Source organism: Apium graveolens, chromosome 7 (assembly GCF_009905375.1).
Source record: "Apium graveolens cultivar Ventura chromosome 7, ASM990537v1, whole genome shotgun sequence".
Lineage (NCBI taxonomy): Eukaryota > Viridiplantae > Streptophyta > Magnoliopsida > Apiales > Apiaceae > Apium > Apium graveolens.
The window spans coordinates 100,107,499-100,132,903 of NC_133653.1; the positions used below are offsets into that span (position 1 = coordinate 100,107,499).

The following is a 25,405-nucleotide window of genomic DNA, read 5'->3' on the forward strand; positions in this document are numbered from 1 at the left end:
GAAGTCACTTAAGAACTCCAAATGAATTATCGAGAAGTCAGAAAAGTTTATAGAGAACTCACAGAGAGATATTGACAAGCCAAATTCAAGACATGAAGATTGGAGAAGACGACAAGTCATTTCTTCACTAGAGAGCTTAGAGTTATTGACAAGTCAACATTCATTAGAGAACTCTGAGTTATCGATAAGTCAAATTCCATTAGAGAACTCAGAGATATCGATAAGCCAAAATTCACTAGAGAACTCTGAGTTATCGATAAGTCAAATTTGACTAGAGAACTCTGAGTTATCGATAAGTCAATAAGCCACTAGAGAACTCAGAGATATCGATAAGTCAAAGTGAAGATATGAAGACTAGAGATCTCGACAAGCCAAATTCTCCTATAGAGAACTCAGAGATCTCGATAAGCCAATATACTTATCGAGATGTCAAGTTCTCTATAGACCAAATGGAGATCTCGAGGCAAAATCTCAAAGTACAATTTGCAGACCAGTTCAATATCCAAGATTTACAATCAACAAATAATTCAAACAGCTGGATTGACAAGTCTACAAAAAGCAGTTTGAAGAGTGTGCAAGATCAAGGGTGAAGATTAACTGACAAAGGAAGATCAAAGTAAACACAGGGTGCTAAGATATGCTAAGCCAGAAATGGAAGATATACTTTTCCTAAAATGGAAATGACAAGTGACAGTTTACTAAAGTTAATAGCATGTCTTATTGCACACTGTGTAAACTAGCAGTTAACTAAATTATAAAGTTAACACTGGTCCTTTAGTCAGCAGTAACATTTTAAAATAGAAAATCTTGTAACTCTCTCAAGAAGAAGCTAAGCTCTTTATTAACTAAGAGCCTAGAAATTTTGTAGCAAAATATTCTTAATTTTAATATAAAATTAAGCGAGTTTTGAAAGATTTGTGTTCTTTATTATTGCATGTTTAATTTCTGTAGTAATACATTTCACTACAAGATTTAATTTACTTTGTTCAACCATAAAAAGCTCAAGAAAAGCATAAAAACAGTAAAACACATTCAACCCCCCTTCGTGTGTTATTCATTTCCTAACAAGTGATATCAGAGCAAAATCTGAAAGTAAACCGATTCAAGATCTTGGAAGAATTAATACACAGAAAATCAGTAGCATCAAAATTCCTACTTTTGATAAAGCTAACTACACTCTTTGGAAAAAGAAAATGTTGTTGTTAATCAGGATGGCCAATCCACTCTATATTCAGATTCTAAAAAATGGGCCCTTCACTCCTATGGTTAGAGTTGAAGAATCAACAGATGGTGATATGGTAATTCCAGCTCATTATGCTCCAAAAGACCCTTCTGAGTACACTGAGCCTGAAAAAGAGAAATTTTCCCTGGATAGTGGCTTGCAACTAATATTGATAGAATCACATAACAATGTAATATACAACAACATTGTCAACTGTGACACTGCCAAGCAAATCTGGGAAAAGATTGAAATACTCTGTGAGGGAATTGAGGAAGTTAGATCTAATCAAAGGAGGATACTGATTTCACAATATGAGGGTTTCATGGCCAAGCCAAAAGAAAGTATAACTGATATGTTTGAAAGGTTCAATAAGGTGATAAATGACTGGCAGCTCCATGACAAATACTATGAAGCTGAAGAAGTGAACTTAAAGTTCTTGCTCACTCTCCCTAATCATTTAGAACAGAAAATCTCAGTAATCAGGGAAGAGAGAGACTTGAGAAGAATAACTCTAGAAGTCCTATATGGAATCTTGAAAACATATGAACTAGAAATGATGCAAAGGAAATCATTAAGATCCGGTCAAGGGCATGTTATAGATGGTTCAAGTGCCCTAATTATCAATGAAATCCGGAGCTCCAATGATGAACCAAGATCCCAGACTCCAGCTGCCTCAACAAGTGAGCAAAGAACAAATGATTCACAAGAACAGGTTATACTGGAACTGGAAGAAGATGAGTTCTACACCCTAGATGAACTTGATAAGCTTAATCAGTCAATGGCCTATCTGGCAAGAAAGTTCTCTAACATAAGAGTAAAGAAGCCAAGATTCTTCAAGGGTAAAGGATAGTCTTTCAACAAAGACAGCAGCTGGAAAGGAAAAGGGAAGTACACATCTGATAGCAAAACTGGTTACAAAACTGGATATGTTGACAGATCAAAGATAAGGTACTTCAACTTTGATGAACTAGGCCATTTTGCTACAGAATGCAGGAAACCCAAGAAAGCAAAGAAAGACAAAGCTTATCTTGAACTGGAAGCAAAGTATGAAGCTCTTCTGAAGAAACATCAAAGTAAGCTTATATTATAGAGGGAAAAAGTTGGGATGATTCTGATAATGATGAAGATGAGGAAGTTGGAAATTATGCTTTAATGGCCTTGGAGCAAGGAGAATCATCCTCATCAAAATCACAGGTACCAACTCTCACTACCATTGATTTAAATTTGAGTCAATATAAAGAAACTGTAGAAAAGATGAGCACAGAAATGTTTCACATACATACAAGTATGGTTGCTGCTAATGAAGAAGTTAGCAGACTGACAAAGATAAATAGAAGCTTGAAAGTGAGAAACAAGAAGCTGAATTATTGTTGGTGGAGCTTGAAACTGTAAGACAAGAAGATGCATATCTGAAGAACAAGCTCAAGTGTGCAAGTGAAATTGAAGCGGTGCTAAGGGAGAAGCTGATAAAAAATGAAGTTAAATTGAAATCTTTCAAGAATGCATCTGAGTTAATTGGACAGTACCATGAGAAAAACAAGCCATGTGCAAACATTGCTATTGGTCTCGACTATGATGCCTTGAACAGCAAAAAGAAAGATATAAGTGACAAAGGAAAAGCAACAGAAGATGAAAATATTCCAGTAATGCTGAAAAAGGTTGTCTCACCTATGTTCAAGGTATGTGAAGTAAATTTCATTGAAGAAGAGTTGATTATCAAGCAAGAAATTGCTGATGAAGATAAAGAGAAGAAAAATGCAGAAGCAACTCTATCTCCCAAAGCTGAAGAGAAGCTCATGGATAAACAAAGTTCCAAGATACATGTCAAAGAGACCAAGATTGAAGATGCAAGAAAGAAGAAAAAAAATAGAAATGGGAAAATTGGGATGAACAAAAGCAATAATTTTGCTTATATTGCAGATGCTTCAAGAAATAAGTGTGAAAATGTGGCTATGTAAATCATCTAACTCACATTTGCAAAATGGTTGTTAGCAAGCCAGTTGAAGGAGCCTGCAAATACAATAAAGCAGATGCAAATCATCCCTACTCATTCTGTGACAAGTTTGACTGTATCCCTTGCAACTTGAAAGTGATGAAGAGTTGCCACAAACTGAGAGTAGATCTTAAATAAACCAAAATTGGGTCTACATCAGATAGGGAAAATACACAACAATCATTGAATTCTATTTTATCTGAAACAACTCATTCTACTTCTGCTAAATCAGTTAACAAGAAGAAAGTACCCAACACTGCTTGGGTTGCTAAACACACTTAAAACTCATTGTGTGCAGGGCAAAGTGAAGAAGGTCATATGGATCATTGATAGTGGGTGTTCCAGAAATTTGATAGGTGATAAGGCCCTGCTATCACAGTTTGAGGAGAAGGTTGGCCCTTTGGTGATCTTTGGAGATAACATCAAAGGATTCACAATGGGATATGACAAGATTATTTCTGGAAATATTGTCATTGATGATGTAGCACTGGTAGCTGGTCTTGAAGTGAATCTTCTCAGTGTTAGCTAATTTGCAGACAAAGGTTTTGAAGTCTTATTCAACAAAGAAGAATGCACTTTTATCAGCAAAAAAATTGGTGAAGTTGTTCTAAAAGGAGCAAGGAAAGGAAACTTATTTGTTGTACACTTGGACTCAACAAATAAGGATGGAATCTGTTACTTCTACACCAAGGCATCAGAAGAACAAAGCAAGTTATATCATAAGAAGTTATCTCACTTGAATTTCAAGGTAATTAACACCTTGATCAAAAATGAGTTAGTGAGAGACATGCATAAACTGGAGTTTTCTCAAGTTGAAGTTTGTAAAGCTTGTCAGAAAGGAAAAATGAAAAGATCAAGTCACGAGTCAAAAACTGTGATTCTATAAGTGCACCATTGCAGCTTATTCACATGGACTTGTTTGGGCCAATAAATGTCTTATCAATTTCAAGGAACAAATGTGCACTTGTGATGGTGGATGATTTCTCAAGATATACTTGGGTAGAGTTCATGCACTCTAAAGATAAAACTCCACACATCATAATTGAGCACATCAAGAAGATAGAAAAATAGGCTGAAGATCACAATTGTGTAAAAAGATTGAGAAGTGATAATGGAACAGAATTCAGAAATGCAACATTGAGTGAATTCTGCAAAAGCAAGGGCATTGTTCAAAACTTCTCAGCTGCTAGAACACCTCAACAAAATGGAGTAGTTGAAAGAAAGAACAAAACATTAGTTGAAGCTGCTAGAACAATGCTGCAAGATGCCAAGTCGCCAACAAGTTTCTGGGAAGAGGCTGTTAACACTGCATGTTACACTCAGAACAGATACCTCATTAACAAGGCACATGGCAAATCACCTTACTCAATCATGTCTAAGAGAAAGCCTACTGTAAAGCATCTTCATGTGTTTGGAAGCAAGTGTTATATTTTGAAATACAACTCTGAATATGTGGGAAAATTTGACTCAAAAGTTTTTGAAGCAATTTTTCAGGGATATTCATTGGACAGAACTGCCTATAAGGTCTATGTGATAGATCAAAAGAAGATTATGGAAAGCAAAGATGTAACTTTTGATGATGACAAGTGTCCAGGCTTGGATTGCCTTGATGAAAATGAAGCTGAAGCCCTTGCATTTGAAAACCTCAACATTGATAGTGATTCTGATGGAGAAGAGGAAGTTGATGCACAACAGATGATAAATGAAGAGACTACTGAACAGGAAAATAATGGTAATGGGAGCTCATCTCAAACACCTGAATTTGATAGCACAAACTCAGGGGGAGAAAGAAAAGAAGGATCTAGCAGTCATACCAATAATAAAGAAAATGATGAAGACACAAGTCAACAAACTCATACAAGGAAGTGGGATAGGAGTCACACTAGAGAAGCAATTATTGGTGATCATACTGTTGGTGTGAGGACTTGAAGTGCAACTGCTAATGAGTGCATACATGCATGTTTTCTGTCTCAAATAGAATCCAAGAAAACTGAAGAAGCTCTAATGTACCATGATTGGATATCTGCAATGCAAGAGGAGCTTAATCAGTTTGAAAGAAACAAAGTTTGGGAGTTAGTTCATGCACCAAAGAATAGAAGCATTATCGAAATGAAATGGGTATTCAGGAATAAGATGGATGAAAATGGTATTGTTACCAGAAACAAAGAAAGGTTGGTTGCAAAAGGCTACTCACTAGAAGAAGGAATTGATTATAATGAAACTTTTGCTCCAGTTGCAAGACTTGAAGTAATAAGGATTTTTCTAGCATATGCTGCATATTCAAATTTTAAAGTGTATCAAATGGATGTCAAGAGTGCCTTCCTAAATGGTGAGCTAGAAGAAGAAGTTTATGTGCAACAACCACATGGATTTGAAGATCCAGAATTTCCAAATTTTGTGTTCAAATTACTCAAGGCTCTATATGGACTAAAGCAGGTACCTAGAGTTTGGTATGATACATTTCAGAATTCCTACCGAAACATGGTTTTACTAGAGGTACTATAGACAAGACTCTCTTCTACAAGAAACATGGGGAATATATGATTTTAGTTCAGATCTATGTGGATGATATCATCTTTGGTTCTACAAATGAAAAGCTTTGCCAAAGATTTTCTAAGCTTATTCAGAGTGAATATGAAATGAGTATGATGGGAGAATTAAATTACTTTCTTAGGCTACAAGTCAGTCAAAGAAGTGATGGGATCTTCATCAGCCAAACTAAGTATGTCAAGGACTTAATGAAAAAGTTTGGCATGGTTGATTGTTCACCTGCTTCTACACCTATGTCTACAACAACAAAATTGTATGAAGATAGAAAAGGCAAGAGTGTAGATATTTCAATTTATAGAGGAATGATTGGATCATTGCTTTACTTACTGCAAGTAGACCAGACATCATATTTATAATATGTCTATGTGCAAGATTTTAAGCCAATCCAAAAGAATTACATTTGATAGTTGTGAAGAGGATTTTCAGATATTTGAAGGGGACTCCAAACTTGAGATTATGGTATCCTAAGGGAACTGGTTTTGAAGTTGTTGGCTGCACAGATGCAGATTTTGCTGGATGCAGGGTTGAAAGAAAGAGTACTAGTGGAAGCTGTAAATTTCTTGGTCAAAGACTTGTATCCTGGTATAGCAAGAAACAACAATCTGTATCAACTTCTACAGCAGAGGCTGAATACATAGTTGCAGGAAGTTGTTGTGCTCAAGTGCTTTGGATTAGAAATCAGCTAATGGATTATGGCCTAGTGTTACACAAAATTCCTATCATGTGTGACAATACTAGTGCTATATCTATTGTGGCTAATCAAGTTAATCATTCTATAACAAAGCACATTGATGTAAGGTACCATTTTATTAGAGAACATGCTACAAATGGTACCATTGAGCTCATTTTTGTTCCAATAGAAAAACAATTAGCTAACATTTTTACTAAACCTTTGGATGAAACAACTTTCGCTAGACTTGTAGGTGAAATTAGAATGCTTAATTCTTCATCCTAAGGCAAGAACTTAGCTAATGTGTTGCAGCAGATTAATTTCTAGTAAATCAAAATTAATTTGATTTAAGTGAAAATAACTGAAATATGAATTATAAATATTTCATAAATCTCTGCATAATTAATTTTTCAAAACAAAAATGTTAGCTTGGAATTTTTCAAATTCTAAGTAAACTGTTCAGTTGTTAATTTATATTCTTAATGTGTGAAATTAACACAAGGCATAATTAAACTGTTCAAAAGTATATAGAGAACTGAGTTCTCGATAAGTCTAACTGACTTATCGACAAGTCATTTTAAGACTTCTCGAGTGAGTTCTCGATAAGTCAATTCACTGACATCTCGAGTGACTTTTCCATAAGCTTTAATATGACTTATCGATAAGTCCTTGTAGAGTTCTCTAGTAGTGTTAATTCACAGAGTTCTCTACAAGCATAATTTTTAGACTTCTCAATAACTCAGAACTGAAATAATTTAACTTAATAAATTATTTTTGTAAAATACTGTTGGCAAATTTATTCTAATTTTATTTTAAATTTATTCAAATAAAAGTTGGAATTAATTCAGTCCATTTTTGGACAAACTGGGTATTTATTTGACATCTGATAAGTCAATTTTTAGTTCTCTATAAGAGTAATTTAAAATGACTTCTCGATATGTTTTTCATTTCTTAAAATGACTTCTCGATAGACTAATTCCAAACGTCTATTTTTGAGTTCTCGACAAGTCATTTGCTTTTACTATAAATACCCAGACATCTCGATACATATACACACTTACAATTTTCGAGATCTCAAATGACCCAGCCTTTCAATCCAAAACCGATTTCTCTCTCGTTTTTACTCCTTTCTCAAAAAAAGTTCTTACCCATTCACACTCACTAAACAACAATGGCACAAAACAATGTTAGAGCAACTATCCCAGAGAAAGGAACAAACTACCTCACTTTTAGTGATGCTAACCAAGCTCCTGACAATTTCAAGGGGTTTGTAAAACTTTTGGCTGAATCTTATCTTGCAGGAGCTTTGACTGCAAATCATGTTCTGTATCTGGATGTTCTACATGAATTCTGGACTACAGCAGTAGTGAGGACTGATATGAATGACAACTCTCTCTCTATGGTGGTGATATGCACAATTGAAGGCCAACTAATAGAGTTCAATGAACAAGATGTGAATAGAGCTTTGGGGCTGCCAACTGAAAATCTGGTGGAGGTACCAACTCCCGGTGAACTGACTGAGTTTATGGACTTCATCAACTATGGTGGAAGAATCAACTTGTCAAGTTTGAACAAAATAAATCTAAGGAATGAGTGGTCCTTTATCTTTGATTCTGTGGTGAGGGCCTTCACAAGCAGGAAAACAGGGTATGACAATATTTCAAGTGTGGTGCAAAAGTTGGTACAATCAATTGCCCACAACAGACACTTGAATGTTGGTCTATTGATCCTGGAAGAACTTGCAACCAGGCTAACAATGCCCCTGTCAGCTAGAGGTAAGGAAATTTTCTTTCTTAGATTTATTATATCCACTTTAAATCATAAAGTAGCAGACATACATTTATTAAATGGTATAGATAGCACAAAAATAGGAAATTGTAAGCAAGTGTCCAAAATAATATTTGGTTCACTTACTACAAAGAATAAGGTAAATGGAAGTCTGAAAATCACTCTATTCATATTGGAGAGGTTTAGGACTTACCCTTACCCAATGCCTGACATGAGGTCAAATGTACAATCTAGCACAGCTATGATCCCTGAACTTGTGGAAGGACAAACACATGAATACCCACAGCGATCTTCCCAAGCTGAAACCATTTCTTCAAAATCTGTAGAAGCTAGGAAACCGACCACCTCATCAAAGGATGAGGTGAGTAAAAAGAAGAGAAATGGGGTAACCTTAGCAGTTATAACTAAGAATGATGAGGACCAAACTGAAACTGAGTCACCCTTGGTCAAAAGATAAAAAAGAAGTAAGAAATATGAGCTGACCACTCAAGCTACCTCTGTATCCTCCCAATAGGATGCAGTTGTAAAAATGGGGACAAAACAGACTCTAGATATATCCTCTCAACAAGGTGTGTCTATTGAAAAGAACATTCACCCCAATGCACCCTGTACAGAGTCTGCACAGCCTACACCTAAAGCAATTCAAGTGTATGGTAGGAGAAATAAAGAGGCACACACATTGAGAGCACATATTTTGAAGCTCCCTCATCCATTCAGGGGGAGCTGCCAACACTCACATCTGAACAATAATCTCTCATATCTTAAATTTCTTCTCTACCAACAACAATTGAATTCAATTCTCAAGTGCAAGCTCACTCAAGTGACTTGGTTCAAGAAACCTTGCTCACCACCCAGACACTTCATTCAGATGGCGAGCACCTTCATGTGCAAATCAGTCTTCACAGACTGTAAGGTTTGAGGGTAGTACTCCTAAGGGGGAGCTATCTAAATCCTCTCTAATTCAATTGGAGGTTCGTCATATAGGAACAACTCCCCTCAAAACCCTAGCATAAATTGTTTTGGCAGTTGATGATAGGAGTACAATTGCCAATGATCCTGCTATGGGAAAGGAAAGTTTATCACATTCAAGTGACAGTGCTTTGCAAGAAGCATAAGGGTTTGAGGCTGGTGTACATGATAGTAACCCAGTCAAATACCCTCCAATTCAATTGAAGGTTCCCACTGCAACTGGAGGACAACACACTATCAAAACCACAGAGTAATCTGTGAGTCAAACTGTGACTTCAGTCACAGGTGGTTCTCATGCTCAACCTTCTACCTCTCAGTCACACCTCATCTCTCAATGGCTTCAAGACACTGAAAATCAACCATCTACAATTGAAGATCTTAGGGTTGATCAACTTGGTGGCCTGACTCAAATCTTACATCAGCTACTTATATCAAATATGTCCAATCAAGACTACCAAGCTATCATGCTCTCCTACCAGGCTGATGTTGAAGAAAATCAAGCAAAGATTGTTGATGAAGCTGGTCAGGATACTAACTGTGATGTTTGGTTGGACAAGGAGTTTACAATAAAATTCAGGGAGGAGTACATTAAAATCTTGGGAAGCAATGCCAGATCCCTCACTCCACAAGAGGTGTATGATGTCATCAATAAAATCTACAAGGCTCAAATCAAGGCTTTCCACAACTTTGGAAAAGCTCTACAAATAACATTGAATGGTCATTAAGAAAAAGTAATGAAGATGGTCAGAGAAAAGATGGACCAAATCATCCCTTCTCAAACTGAGATCAAAAACCAATTCAAGCACTTCTCAGAACAGATGTCTAGATATGATCTCAGTAGGATTGATAAGAGTGTAAATCAACTCAAGGAATCATTTTTATCCTTGCACAAAGTTATTTAAGATCATATCAGTAAAACCAATAACACAAGGTTGAAGTTGGATCAAATGCACACTGCAAGATACACTCCTTCACTTTTGGTCATGGATGAAATTCAGAAATTTATGTAAGCTACTTTTGGCCAATCTACTGCTATCTCTGCTACAAGCTCTTCTTCTCCAGACATTCAAGCACTCAAGACTCAAGTAGCTTCTTTAGAAAACTCCAATGCTTCTCTCAATACTCAAGTTCAAGCTTTGACTTCTCTAGTCAAAAGCCAACAGACAGATATAAAGACCCCGGTGGACTCTCACAGGCACCTTCAAATGCAAAACTATGTTACTTTGGGATCCATCATGGGCAAGCTCAACATTCCTCTACCATCACTTCCAGAACAGATAAGGCCTGAAATTCCTACTCCCCTCCTCATGCCTACCAACAATACTAAGGGGGAGATAGAGGCTAGGCTGACAAAATCCAGATCATCTCAACAAGTCCAGGGTGCTGAAAAGAACTTAAATAAAGAAGTAGATCTTGATATGGAGAGACTTATTAGGGTTGCTGAAGGACCAAGTCTAAGTAGAGAATTTGATAAATTGCTTAAGGCCCTAAAAGATTCTCTCAATGATAATCACTTCACATACAAAATAGCCCTGGACAGGACAATAAACTTTTTAAGGGTGGTCATGGTGAATCAAGATAATTTTCTATAAAAGAGGATTGTGGTCAATATAAATGACTGGGATAGACAGATGTATGTAGGTGTCCCTCAGTTATCTTGTCTCAAAGAGGGCATCTGAGTTGGACATTATGATCAACAAAGTCAAAGTTATAACTCATGAAGATACCATGCTGCTAAATGAATTGAAAAATACACAAGTGGCAGTTTTTCCTGAAGCATACCTACATCCAAGCAAGGGTATAGCCTAAATCTGTCCAAACACCATACACTTTAAACATTTCCAAATCCCTAAATAATGTGTCATGACCAACAAGAAGCTTATCATGATTCTGGAAACTGACTTAAAATAAAAGAAGAATAAGAATTATGATCATGTAGAGATGATAAAGTTGTTGGGGAGATACTTGAGTGATGCTGAAGCCAACTTGCCTAAAATTCAAATCAACAAGGATAATTTGGATGATGATGAGTAGAAGAAAGATGATCAAAATCCTTCTGGCTCAAATCTAAGTCAATCCACTAAGCCATCTGGCAGCAAAGGTGAAGAGAAGAAGAAGGAGGATGATAAGAAAACTGATGAGAAGAAGAGAGCAAGTGAGAGAAGAAGTAAGAGAAGACATGATGGCTCAGAACCACAACAAACACTAAAAATCCAAACAGCTCTAGCTCAACCTCTAGCCAAAACTTCTGTGTCAACAACCTCAATCAACAAATCACTTATGACCTCTAAACCAAAATTTGTATGCAAACAAACAATTAACTCTTTCCTAAAAATTCCAATCACCACAAGCCAGACAAGTCTCAAAAAAATCACAACCTTACCTTTAGCCAAGCCTTCACTAAAAGTCAATCTCAAATCTCTTGGGAGAAAGCCTAAGAAAGCCAAGCTTGCAGAGAAAGGAGAAGTCACTGAAAGGGCCATCTGGAACTGTTTCAAGTAATCTGACTTTCTACCTTTGAATTGGTGCATCTCAGATGAAGATCATTTTCAACAACTTACTGAGGAAATAGTCAGAGTCTGGGTTAAATCTCTTATAGAAGTTATAATTTTCTATGAAGATGGGTCCTTCACCTTCCTTGGCAGTGATTTAATGGATTCTCTTTCTCCCACAGAAATTGAGAGAATAATAAGTTTGCTAAAGGATAAGGATACTGCTACAAGAGCATAGAGATCAGTTATAGCTGAATGGTTGATTACAAGGGAGGAAACAAGAAAAAGAAATAAGGCTGAATCTGAAGAAAGAGTGAGGAAGTATGATGAGGAAATTGAGATGTTCATAAAAAGATCAGAAGAGCTCAAGGCCAAAGGAATGAGTAGAATCTCTAAGGATGGGAAATTTCTAAACATCAAAGCTGGTGGATTCTCAAGATTTAGGATTGATTTACTAGACAGTGGTTATCCAAAGGCAGAAAGACAAAAAATTGTAGAAGCTCTAAGTGGGACACCTATAATAGAAGAACTTGAGATTTTTGATCACTTAAAAGATGTTCTTAGAGAAGAAGCAGAAACAAAAACTGTCTTTACCTCATACTTGTAACCATCCAAACTTTGTAAATTTCCTAATGTATAAAAGTTGTAATTCTATCAAGCTATATATATTAATTTCAATTTCCATTTTTTTAACTTGGGGTTAGTCTTATTATTAGGCATGAATTTGTGTTAAGCAATTTTCTCACAAATTGAGGGAGATTGTTGTGCAAGACATGCATGTACTTTAACAAGACTAATGTTAGGCACAAAGCATGCGCTAATAATTCACGCAAGTATACGCGTTCGCAAGTAATATAGAATAATTTCTAGTTCGTTCCCACAGAGACTCAGACGAATTATATTCAATTAACACTTACTCACCAAGGTATGATTACTTCTCAATGTCAAGACAATAACACTTAAGGTTGATTAACTAATTAATAACTAGGATTAACTACGAGAATAAAACACTTTAATAACACTTAAATTAACAATATTAAACACACATGAGATCATAACTTCATTACTACAATCAATAGTCATTGTTATTACCCTTAGCATGTAATAGTGATGATATTAATCGAACAACACGAAACTGATAAAAGCCAACTTTCGTGCACAAATACCATTCTACCAAGCATCCATAATTAAGATAGAAGTTGAATAGGAATCAATTATGTTGAGACCCTATATGTCTACAGAATTTGACAACATAACGATTTAAGCGCAAGTTATTCATTATGATTACACAAGGCAAGTAAAACGGTTAGAGTTACCCACTAATCATGCATACAATACATGAACCTATGCTAGCATGACAAGTTCTAAATCTCAAGATTCACTTTCACTTCACAAGAGATTAACAGGCTATCTTATATGTTCGCGAAGCATATAAGACGAATAAGCACAACCTATACTAGATATCATACAACCATCACATACCAAGGTATTAAACAATTAACTAAAGAAATCCATAGTAAATCCGCTACGACCCCATTATCACAATTAGCCCATGATAGAACTCATCGTCACCATGTGTTCATATGAAAACATGATAATAACACGAAAATATAAACTAATAAAAATACTTATTAAAACCAGAGTACGTCACAGGAGTATTAAGGTTCAAAGTAAAGAAAACTAGCATCCACTGTTACAACAAATAAAAGAATCACAAGATAACGTATGCTTCCTCTTCTTCATTATGGTATGCTAAAATGGTCTTCTTAATCTTCTCTCCTTACTCCTTGCTTGATTGATACTTGTTCTTTTTTTGCTTCTTATTGTAAAACGTCTCTCAAGTAGGTTTATATAAGATTCCACAAGAAACAGCGCCGTCAGAAGCCTAGTAGAATACGAATTAAAATCCAGAATTAATTTTCTCGACCCCAAGCGGCCGCCCCAGGTCCCAAGAGGGCGCCTGGACAGTTTCTGGACAATTCAACTTTTTGCTCCTGATTCTGCTGATTTGTTCGCACAACTCCCCGCAACTGATTCCAAGTACTTCCCTAGGCTTATTTTGATGAAATCCCCCTAAATTCGCAAGTTATACCCTGAAATGCAAAGACACTAGAAAAACGTATCAAATATACAAAATACTTGATTTCAAGACATCAATTCAAGCCATTATAAGACGTTCTAAGTGGTATAAAATGTTACTTATCACACCCCCAAACTTAAATCGATGTTTGTCCTCAAGCGTCACAGACTCAAAAACAAAATAAAAAATGCATGAATGCAAACTACATGAAATGCAGCGATCCCCATCGCGATGACCAAACCAACCAACACATAACATCTCAACAAATGCAATTAGGCGACTTAGGATCAAACAAATCATGCAAGCTAACATACAACTAGAAACGTGGTGTGTGCGAATGCTTAACAGATATGCTTCGAAACTAGATCAATTATCATAACTCAATTATCCTTAAGGCAATCACAAGATTATACGAAAAATATATTCTATACAAAAAATGACTTATAACACTTCAAGATCACTGGAGCTTATTACAGAATCATGCTTTTATTGAATACAATAAATAAATGCTTATTTGATCGTGCAATGAGTGAGGTCCACAAAAGACTTATGCAATGGCATCCATTTAGCGAGTGTTAGGTTAGCGGATCCCATACTATAAAAGCTTTAGGTCACTAGGCACAAAATCCCCTAAGAACTTAATAACTCGAATACCGAAGAGCTCACTCATGATCAATTATGCATTAAACCATATATTTTTTTCTCCTTTTCTTTCAATTTTTTTTTTCATTTTTTCATTTTTTTTCCAATTTCTGAGCAATTGCGTTTCGCTCCATCTTACTCAACCCTAGACTACTCGCATACAATACGAGCCGGCTACTTGCCATTTGACGCCTAGCCACGACTAGCAATGAATTCCAATTTTTACTCCAATTTTATCTTTTCATGCCTTCTATCATTAAGAGCCTATCATACATTCTAAGCATAATCAATAGATTAACCTCAAAAACCATCAAACCATGACAACAATCTAGTCCTTAATCATACTCTAAGACTTAGTGAAATTACAAGTGTTTCTAGCATGCATGCCAACCTAACAAGATTCAACATCCCTCTAACGCTATCACTACACTCGCATCAATATCACATATCAACTGGTAAAGCAACACAAAAGGGATCATGGAATATGCATGAGCTACATGATATGATAAATAAAGCTATAAAATAAAAAAACTATATGGCAAAAATATGCAACTGTATGAACTAAACTATCATGAATATGCAATTACATGACACACACACAAATATATTCCTTAACTACCACCCCCAAACTTAAAATCTTCACTGTCCCCAGTAAAGGTAATAGAAAAGAACACAGGGTATACCTACTCATAGAAATCATCATCATCATCCTCAGAGGGTGGAGTGTTAGAAGGCAGATAAGCAGAGTCCTCACCAAAGACGGGCCACTAGATGTCAGCTCCAAGGCCTCTGAAAGCAGTCCTAAGTGCTAGGGTGAGCTCCTGAGCAAACCTACTATGTGACTCATACATCGCATCCATCCTCCTGGATAGCCTCCTGTACTGGGCATCAGCCATCCCTGAACCATCACCTCCCTGGGCTCTAGAAGAACCTGCCTCGCCATGAGCCTGACTGGGCCTAGCCATCGTAGCACCAACTGCTGCACGTCCTCCTGGAAGATGATATCCCAAACCATGCTCCTCGAGCTCTCCACCCGTCCACTCCTACATCACATTCAGCGTCGATGAATCAATAAGAGCGGCAGGCATCTGCAGCTGCTCATAAGAAGGCCAATGGACTCTAACTGCCTTGCATAGCTTCGTGACAATAGAGGCATAAAGGATGTTGTTATGCGTCATCCCCCTCAAAAACTTCAAAATCCCTTGGTTAATGAACTCACCAAGGTTCACGTAATACTCCTCATTCAAAATCCCCCACAACAACCTGACTCTCTCAACTGTAACCTCATGTGTATGTGAAGAAGGCAAAATATTAGCACAAATAAAGGCATTTCATGCACGGGCATACCTGTTCATCGCAACATCCGGAAAAGAACGATACTCATTAGATCCCGTCTTAAACTTCCACACTGTGCCCGGCTGACAGAGAGTAGCAATAATCAAATCCGAGTCAAAATCCTCGGGAGTCTTCTCGTTCCAATTCTCCTCCTGGGGCTTCCTTTGTCGCTACCCAATAACATGGTGAATCGCCTCGGGCTGATAATCAACCGAAAGCCCACGAACAACAGAATACCCATTCTTGTTGGCCTTGGCGTTCGCATAAAACTCGCGAACACTCATTGGGACCACCTCAGGCGACTCGCAAAAAGTGATCCAACCCTTCTCTGCAATCATCGGCAATAGCTCACCATCCCTCCCCGATGGAAAAAATCCCCTCTCCTTCAGAATCGGCTTAGTCAGAAGCCTAGCATACTCCTCCTCAGCATCCCTATCCACCAATTGGGGCCTCGCAGCAGTACCCCTCGAAGAATCAACAGTAGGAATGGTGCTGCTATCAACAGTTCGAGATCTCTTTGGGGCCATTGAAACTAAGAATAAGTGTTTGAGATTTGTGTTTTGTGTGTAGAAGAGAGTTTGTAAGTTGAAAGTATATGGGAGTGTATATGGAGAGGTTATGTGTATATATAGGGTAGGATTTAGGTTTAGAAATTGATTAGGAGTGGGGTTTGTGGCTTGTTTGTAGGAGAAAATTCGTGGGTTAATGGGGTTATGGCTGTGGAATTGTTTATGTGTTTTATTTTCTGTTTTTTTATAAGCCTGAATTTTTTTTTCAAACAGTGGGGGTCCAGGCGGTCGCCTGGAACCATCAGGCGGGCGCCTCAGTTCCCAAGCGGCCGCCTGGAACTAGCAGGAGGGCGTCCGGGAGGTTCCTAGAATTTTTTTTTTGCCTTTTTCTTTTCTGATTTTTTTTTGGGTTTTTTGATAGAGTACTAACTTCTAAGGGTTCCTATAGTCTCAAATCTTGGGTTGCCTCCCAAGAAGCGCTTCTTTTACGTCATTAGCTTGACGTAGAGTAGTGTCATCAAGTTGACAATAAAACGGCACTAACCACTTCCCGGTTTTCTGTGTCCCCATAATAGTGCTTCAATCTCTGACCATTAACCTTGAATGCTTGGCCCGGATCGTTCTCAAAAATTTCCACAGCTCCGTGTGGAAACACAGCTTTGATGATAAATGGTTTAGACCACCTTGATTTCAACTTTCCAGGAAAATGTCGGAGACGAGAGTTGAATAAAAGAACTTGTTACCCCGACATAAATAACTTAGGAGATAACTTCCTGTCGTGCCACCTTTTCACTTTTTCCTTGTACATTTTGTTATTTTTGTACGCTTGCAGTCGAAATTCATCAAGTTCATTTAACTGAAGCATTCGCTTATTCCCAGCTGCATATAGATCAAGGCTTCAATGCCCAATAAGCCTTATGCTTAAGCTCCGCAGGTAAATGACATCCCTTACCATATACAAGTTGAAACGGGGACATCCCAAGTGGAGTCTTGTATGCTATTCTATAAATCTAAACAGCTTTATCGAGCTTCAAAGACCAATCTTTCCTTGACGGACAAACAACTTTCTCTAGAATGCGCTTGATCTCTCTATTAGACACTTCAGCTTGACCATTAGTTTGCGGATGATAGGCAGTAGCAATACGATGATTCACATTGTAGCGTTGCATCATAAAAAGTAAACTTATGATTGCAGAAATACGACCCCTCATCACTTATGATGACTCTTGGAGTTCCAAACCTTGTGAATATCTGCTTATGAAAAAAACTCAACACTACCTTTACATCATTTATCGGTAGAGCCTTGACTTCTACCCATTTCGAGACATAATCGACTACCAGCAAGATGTACTGATTATTGCAGGATGATATAAAGGGTCACATGAAATCAATTCCCCAAACATCGAAGACCTCAACTTCAAGCATCAAATTTAAAGGCATCTCATCCTTTCTAGTAAGATTCCCAACTCTTTGGTAACGATCACACCTTAAAACGAACTGATGTGCATCCTTAAACAACGTAGGCCAGAAAAAACCTGCTTGAAGAATATGAGCTGCTGTCTTTTCACCACCATAATTTCCACCATAAATCATGGAATGACAGACTCGTAATATCCCCTCCGTCTCACAGAATGAGATACATCTCCTGATGATCTGGTCAGCTCCTTGTCTAAACAAATATGGTTCATCCCATATGTACCACTTCACCTCATGCAGAAACTTCTTCTTTTGAGCCGCATTCATATTAGGAGGCATTATATTGCTGACAAGATAGTTCACAATGTCTGCGAACCATGGCTCTTCCTCCTGAACTGCGAACAACTGCTCATCCAGAAAAGATTTGTTGATCAATGTCTTATCATGTGAAGTAGAATCGTGATTCTCCAGTCTAGAGAGATGGTCAACTACTTGATTTTCAGTACCTTTTCGATCCTTGATTTCTAACTCAAATTCCTGTAGCAAAAGCACCCAACGAATAAGTCTAGGCTTTGAATCCTTCTTAGAGACCAGATAGCGGATGGCAGCGTGATCAGTGAATCCTGTCACCTTTGTCCCAAGTAGATAAAATCGAAATTTTTCGAAACCAAAAACTATAGCCAAGAGCTCCTTCTCAGTAGTGGTGTAGTTCATTTGAGCTCCATTAAGCGTCTTACTAGCATAGTAGACCACATGAAAGAGATTATTCTTGCGCTGCCCAAGAACTGCGCCCACCGCATAATCACTTGCATCGCACATCATCTCAAAAGGTTTTGTCCAATCAGGTGCCGTAATAACTAGTGCAGTTATTAAACTCTTCTTGAGAGTCTCGAATGCTGTCAAGCATTCATCATCAAATTTAAAAGGCACATCTTTCTCGAGCAAGTTGCACAAAGGCTTAGATATCTTAAAGAAGTCCTTGATGAAACGCCGAAAAACCCGTATGACCAAGAAAACTACGGATTCCTTTCACAGAAATAGGTGGCGAAAGATTTTCAATAACTCCCACCTTTGCTTTATCCACCTCAAGACCTTTACTAGAGACTTTATGCCCAAGAATGATGTCTTGTTGCACCATGAAGTGACATTTTTCCCAATTGAGCACCAAATTAGTTTCCACACACCTTTTGAGCACCGAACGCAGATTATTCAAGAATTCATCAAATGAATGTCCAAAGACGGAGAAGTCGTCCATGAACACTTCGACATTATTTCCAATCATATCAGAGAATATAGCCATCATGCATCTCTAAAAAGTGGCAGGTGCACCACATAAGCCAAAAGAAACTCTGCGAAAAGCAAATATGCCAAATGGACAAGTGAAAGTAGTCTTTTCTTGATCTTCTGGTGTAACGCAAATCTGATTATAACCCGAATAGCCATCCAGAAGACAATAATACTCATGACCAGCCAACCTGCCAAGCATCTGATCAATAAATGGAAGAGGCAAGTGATCCTTCCTCGTGGCTTTGTTCAACTTTCTGTAGTCCATGCATACCCTCCATCCTGTGACTGTTCGAGTGAGGATGAGCTCGTTCTTCTTATTTGCTACCACAGTAATACCTCCTTTCTTAGGTACACATTGCACAGGGCTCACCCAAGAACTGTCAGAAATAGGATATATGATTCCTGCATCCAATCACTTTAGAATTTCTTTCTTCACCACTTCTTTCATGATAAGATTCAGTCTTCGCTGTTGCTCAACAATTGGCTTGCTACCTTCCTCTAGCAGAATTTTATGCATGCAGTACGAAGGGCTGATCCCTTTTATATCTGCTATAGTCCATCCGATGGCCAATTTGAATTCTCTCAAGATCCTTAAGAGCTTGTCCTCCTCACCACCTGAAAGGTCAGATGCAATAATAATAGGCAAAGTAGATGCATCACCTAAAAAAGCATACCTCAAGTGTTAAGGCAATGGTTTAAGCTCCAAAGTAGGCCCTTCCTCAATAGATGGTTTGAGCTTTCCCTCAGCATTCTTGAGATCAGTATTACCAAGAGATTCAAATGGCATGTCTAGCTTTCGCTTCCAAGGAGAATCATTTAGATATTGTAGTTGCTCATTGCCTTCCTTATCATCACTGTCAAATTCCCCCAATAAGGCTGTTTCTAAGACATCAGACCTTAGTACATGATCAAGTTCTGAAGTTACCGCAGAATCAATCAAATCCACCTTGAAGCACTCCTCGTCTTCTGTAGGGAATTTCATCGCATTGAATACATTGAATGTTACATCCTGATCTTGCACCCGCATAGTAAGTTCACCTTTTTGTACATCTATCAAGGTACGGCCTGTAGCCAAGAAAGGTCTTCCCAAGATTATGGGAATCTTCTTATCTTCCTCGAAATCCAGAATAATAAAGTCTGCAGGAAAGATGAGCTTATCCACCTTTACTAACACGTCATCCACGATGCCTCATGGGTATGTAATAGAACGATCAGCTAATTGTAGAGACATATAGGTGGGCTTTGGATCAGGAAAATTCAGCTTTTTGAAGATAGACAATGACATCAGGTTGATGCTTGCTCCCAAATCGCAAAGGCACTTGTCGAATGACAACTTGCCAATGCTGCAGGGAATGGTGAAGCTACCTGGATCCTTAAGCTTTGGAGGTAATTTTTGTTGCAGCACAACACTGCACTCTTCCGTTAGAGCAATGGTATCAAGATCATCTAGTTTCACCTTCCTTGAAAGAATACCTTTCATGAATTTCGCATAACTAGACATTTGCTCCAGAGCCTCAGCGAAAGGTATGTTGATGTGAAGTTTCTTGAACACCTCCAAAAACTTACCAAATTGCTTATCCAGCTTTTGTTTTTGCAATCGCTTAGGAAAATATGGTGAAGGATAGAGCTGTTTCTCCCCTGTATTACCCTCGGGCAGAGTGTGTTCAACAGTAGTTTTCCTTGGTTCCCCCTCTTTCTCCTTTTGCTTTTCTTCTTCATCTATAACTTCAGCTTCTCTATCTTTTGCTTTTTCAGCATTAGTAACTATTCCAGACCTTAAGGTAATAGCTTTGACTTGCTCTTTAGATTCCTTCCTGCCTGGAACTTCAGTATCACTGGGAAGTGTGCCAGGTTGATGATTGAGCACGATATTGGCTATTTGACCAATTTGATTCTCCAAGGTCTTGATAGAAACAGCCTAACTTTTGCATAACAACTTTAGCTCCTCGAAATCAGCACTAGAAGGTGGAGCAGTACCTCCTTGTTGAGGATATAATTGCCTTTGAGCAAATTGCTGAGGTTGCTGGAATCCAGGTGGATTAAACTGCTTACTTATAGCTTGATGATATGGTTGCTGAACAACATTCTGAGTATTGCTCTAGCTGAAATTGGGATAATTTCTGTTATTAGGATGATAAGTAGTTGGCACAGACTGCTGCGGTATCTGATAATTGTTCACATACTGAATAGATTCATTAACAAGAGAACACTGATCCGTAGCATGAGAGCCTGCACAAAGTTCACAGACCATATCTATCTGATTGACTCCATAGTTGGCTAAATAATCGACCTTCAAAGACAGCGCTTAGAGCTGCGCTGCAATAGCTGTAGCTGCATCAACTTCCAGAATACCTGCTACCTTCCCAGGCATCATCCTTTGTGTTGGGTTTTGATGCTCATTTGCAACCATAGTTTCAATAAGATTATAGGCCTTAGTATAGCTTTTGGCCCACAAGGCGCCTCCAGCCGCTGCATCGAGCATGGGCCGAGATTGGGCCCCCAAACCATTATAGAACCCAGTGATCACCATCCAGTCAGGCATACCATGATGTGGACACTTTCTCAATATCTCCTTATAGCGCTCCCAAGCTTCACACATAGATTCTGTTGGTTGCTGCACAAACTGAGTAAGAGCACTCCTCATAGCTGCAGTTTTGGCCATTGGATAAATCTTCATCAGAAACTTTTGCGCAAGATCTAACTAAGTAGTGATGGACCCAGCTGGTAAAGAATGTAACCAGTCCTTAGCCTTTTCCCTCAGAGAGAATGGGAAAATCCTCAGCTTGATAGCCTCATCAGTAATGCCATATATTTGAAAGTACTACAGATCTCGACAAAATTCCTGATATGCATGTTGGGATCTTCAGTCGCAACACCTCCGAAAGAAACAAAATTCTGCACCATCTGAATAGTGTCCGACTTGATTTCGAAAGTATTGGCCGGAATAGCCGGATGAATGATGCTTGACTGAATGTCATCAATTTTAGGCCGAGAAAAGTCCATAAGAGCTGGATCTGCTGGAACTATACGATCACCCATGATTACCGGTTCTTTCTTTTCACTCTCTTTATCCGAATCTTCAAAATCTATCTTCTCCGGAATATCAAGAACTGAGTATGTCTCCTCAGCCGTATCTAGAATCCTCTTGCGAGTGTGAGAACATGTTTGCATAAACGATCGCTAGAGTACCTGAAACACAACCGGAAATAATAAGTAACAAGTCTTAATCAATGAGTCCTAATGACCACTGATGACAAGTACATAAACTAAAAAAATTAACACCGAGTCCCCGGCAGCGGCGCCAAAAACTTGTTAGGCACAAAGCATGCGCTAATAATTCATGCAAGTATACACGTTCGCAAGTAATATTGAATAATTTCTAGTTCGTTCCCACAGAGACTCATACTAATTATATTCAATTAACACTTACTCACCAAGGTATGTTTACTTCTCAATGTCAAGACAATAACACTTAAGGTTGATTAACTAATTAATAACTACGATTAACTACGAGAATAAAACACTTAAATAACACTTGAATTAACAATATTAAACACACATGAGATCATAACTTCATTACTACTTCAATCAATAGTCATTGTTATTACCCTTAGCATGTAATGGTGATGATATTAATCGAACAACACGAAACTGATAAAAGCCAACTTTCGTTGCACAAATACCATTCTACCAAGCATCCACAATTAAGATAGAAGTTGAATATGCATCAATTATATTGAGACCCTATATGTCTACAGAATTTGACAACATAACGATTTAAGAGCAAGTTATTCATTATGATTACACAAGGCAAGTAAAACGGTTAGAGTTACCCACTAATCATGCATACAATACATGAACCTATGCTAGCATGGAAAGTTCTAAATCTCAAGATTCACTTTCGCTTCACAAGAGATTAACAGGCTATCTTATATGTTCGCGACGCACATAAGACGAATAAGCACAACCTATACTAGATATCATACAACCATCACATACCAAGGTATTAAATAATGAACTAAAGAAATCCATAGTAAATCCGCTACGACCCCATGATCACAATTAGCCCATGATAGAACTCGTCGTCACCATGGGTTCATATGAAAACATGATAATAACACGACAATATAAACTAATAAAAATACTTATTAAAACCAGAGTACGTCACAAGAGTATTAAGGTTCAAAGTAAAGAAAACTAGCATCCACTGTTACAACGAATAAAAGAATCACAAGATAACGTATGCTTCCTCTTCTTTGTTGTGGTATGCTAAAACGGTCTTCTTAATCTTCTCTCCTTGCTTGATTGATACTTGTTCTTTTTTTGCTTCTTATTGTGAAACGTCTCTCAAGTAGGTTTATATAAGAGTCCACAAGAAACAGCGTCGTCAGAAGCCCAGTAGAATACGAATTAAAATCCAGATCAATTTTCTCGACCCCAAGCGGCCGCCCCGGGTCCCAAGCGGGCGCCTGGACCTCCAGGCGGTCGCCCCACATCCCAGGCGGGCGCCTAGACAGTTTCTGGAAAATTCAACTTTTTGCTCCTCATTCTGCTAATTTCTTCGCACAACTCCCCGCAACTGATTCCAAGTACTTCCCTAGGCTTATTTTGATGAAATCCCTCGAAATTCGCAAGTTATACCCTGAAATACAAAGACACTAGAAAAATGCATCAAATACACAAAATACTTTATTTCAAGACATCAATTCAAGCCATTATAAGACGTTCTAAGTGGTATAAAATGCAACTTATCAACTAAGTCAAATTGATAACCCTAGGTAAGTTGTATTGTAATATTAGTTTGCATTTGTACTTGTAATATTTAATGTCTGTAAAAATGTAAAAGAGCAGAATGGAGTCTTTTTGTTTAAACAGTATCAAGCCTAAGGATTCTATCTGGAAGAAGATCAAGAAGATCATGCCTCAGAAGAATTATGAAGAAGCTTGGAGCTGAATAAATTTGTTTGGATAAAAATATTCTAAGTCAGAGATCTCTACAAGTCACAGATTTAGTATTATAGAGAAGTCACTCGAGAACTCCAAATGAATTATCGAGAAGTCAGAAAAGCTTATAGAGAACTCACAGAGAGATATCGACAAGCCAAATTGAAGACATGAAGATTGGAGATATCGACAAGTCATTTCTTCACTAGAGAGCTCAGAGTTATCGACAAGTCAACATTCATTAGAGAACTCTGAGTTATCGATAAGTCAAATTCCATTAGAGAACTCAGAGATATCGATAAGCCAAAATTCACTAGAGAACTCTGAGTTATTGACAAGTCAAATTTGACTAGAGAACTCTGAGTTATCGATAAGTCAATAAGCCACTAGAGAATTCAGAGATATCGATAAGTCAAAGTGAAGATATGAAGATTAGAGATCTCGACAAGCCAAATTCTCCTATAGAGAACTCAAAGACCTCTACAAGTCAAATTTACTATGGAGTACTAGAGATCTCGATAAGCCAATATACTTATCGAGATGTCAAGTTCTCAATAGACCAAATGGAGATCTCGAGGCAAAATCTGAAAGTACAATTTGCATACCAGTTCAATATCCAAGATTTACAATCAACAAACAATCCAAACAGCTGGATTGAGAAATCTATAAAAAGCAGCTTGAAGAGTGTGCAAGATCAAGGGTGAAGATTAACTGACAAAGGAAGATCAAAGTAAACACAGGGTGCTAAGATATGCTAAGCTATAAATGGAAGATATACTTTTTCTAAAATGGAAATGACAAGTGACTGTTTACTAAAGTTAATAGCATGTCTTATTGTACACTGTGTAAACTAGCAGTTAACTAAATTATAAAGTTAACACTGGTCCTTCAGTCAGCAGTAACATTTTGAGATAAAAAATCTTGTAACTCTCTCAAGAAGAAACTAAGCTCTTTATTAACAAATAGCCTAGAAATTTTGTAGTGAAACATTCTTAATTTTAATATAAAATTAAGTGAGTTTTGAAAGATCCGTGTTCTTTAATATTGCATGTTTAATTTCTGCAGTAACACATTTTACTACAAGATTTAATTTACTTTGTTCAACCATAGAAAGCTCAAGAAAAGCATAAAAACAGTAAAACACATTCACCCCCCTCTGTGTTATTCATTTCCTAACAGAATCTATTAGCAAGATTCAGTTCAGATCCAACTAAAAGACATTGGGATGGAATCAAGCATATATTGAGATATCTTCGCGGGACAATTGATCTTGGATTATTCTTTCCAAATAATTCGAAATCACAGCTGGTTGGATACGCAGATGCTTGATACTTGTCAGATTCTCATATTTGACGATCACAGACAGGTTACTTATTCACAAATTACGTTACTGCTATCTCTTGGAAATCTACAAAACAGACCATGGCTGCAACTTCATCAAATCACGCAGAATTACTAGCAATCCATGAAGCAAGTAGGGAATGTGTCTGGCTACGATCCATAATCCA

The 25,405-nt window shown here is 37.6% G+C and overlaps 1 non-coding gene across 1 annotated transcript; it reads left to right on the plus strand.

Annotated features, from left to right (window-relative positions):
- Positions 1 to 21,493: 21,493 nt before the first annotated feature.
- Positions 21,494 to 21,600, plus strand: LOC141675712 (small nucleolar RNA R71). The gene has a single exon (XR_012556351.1). It is a non-coding gene; the product is annotated as a small nucleolar RNA R71 (small nucleolar RNA).
- Positions 21,601 to 25,405: the final 3,805 nt, after the last annotated feature.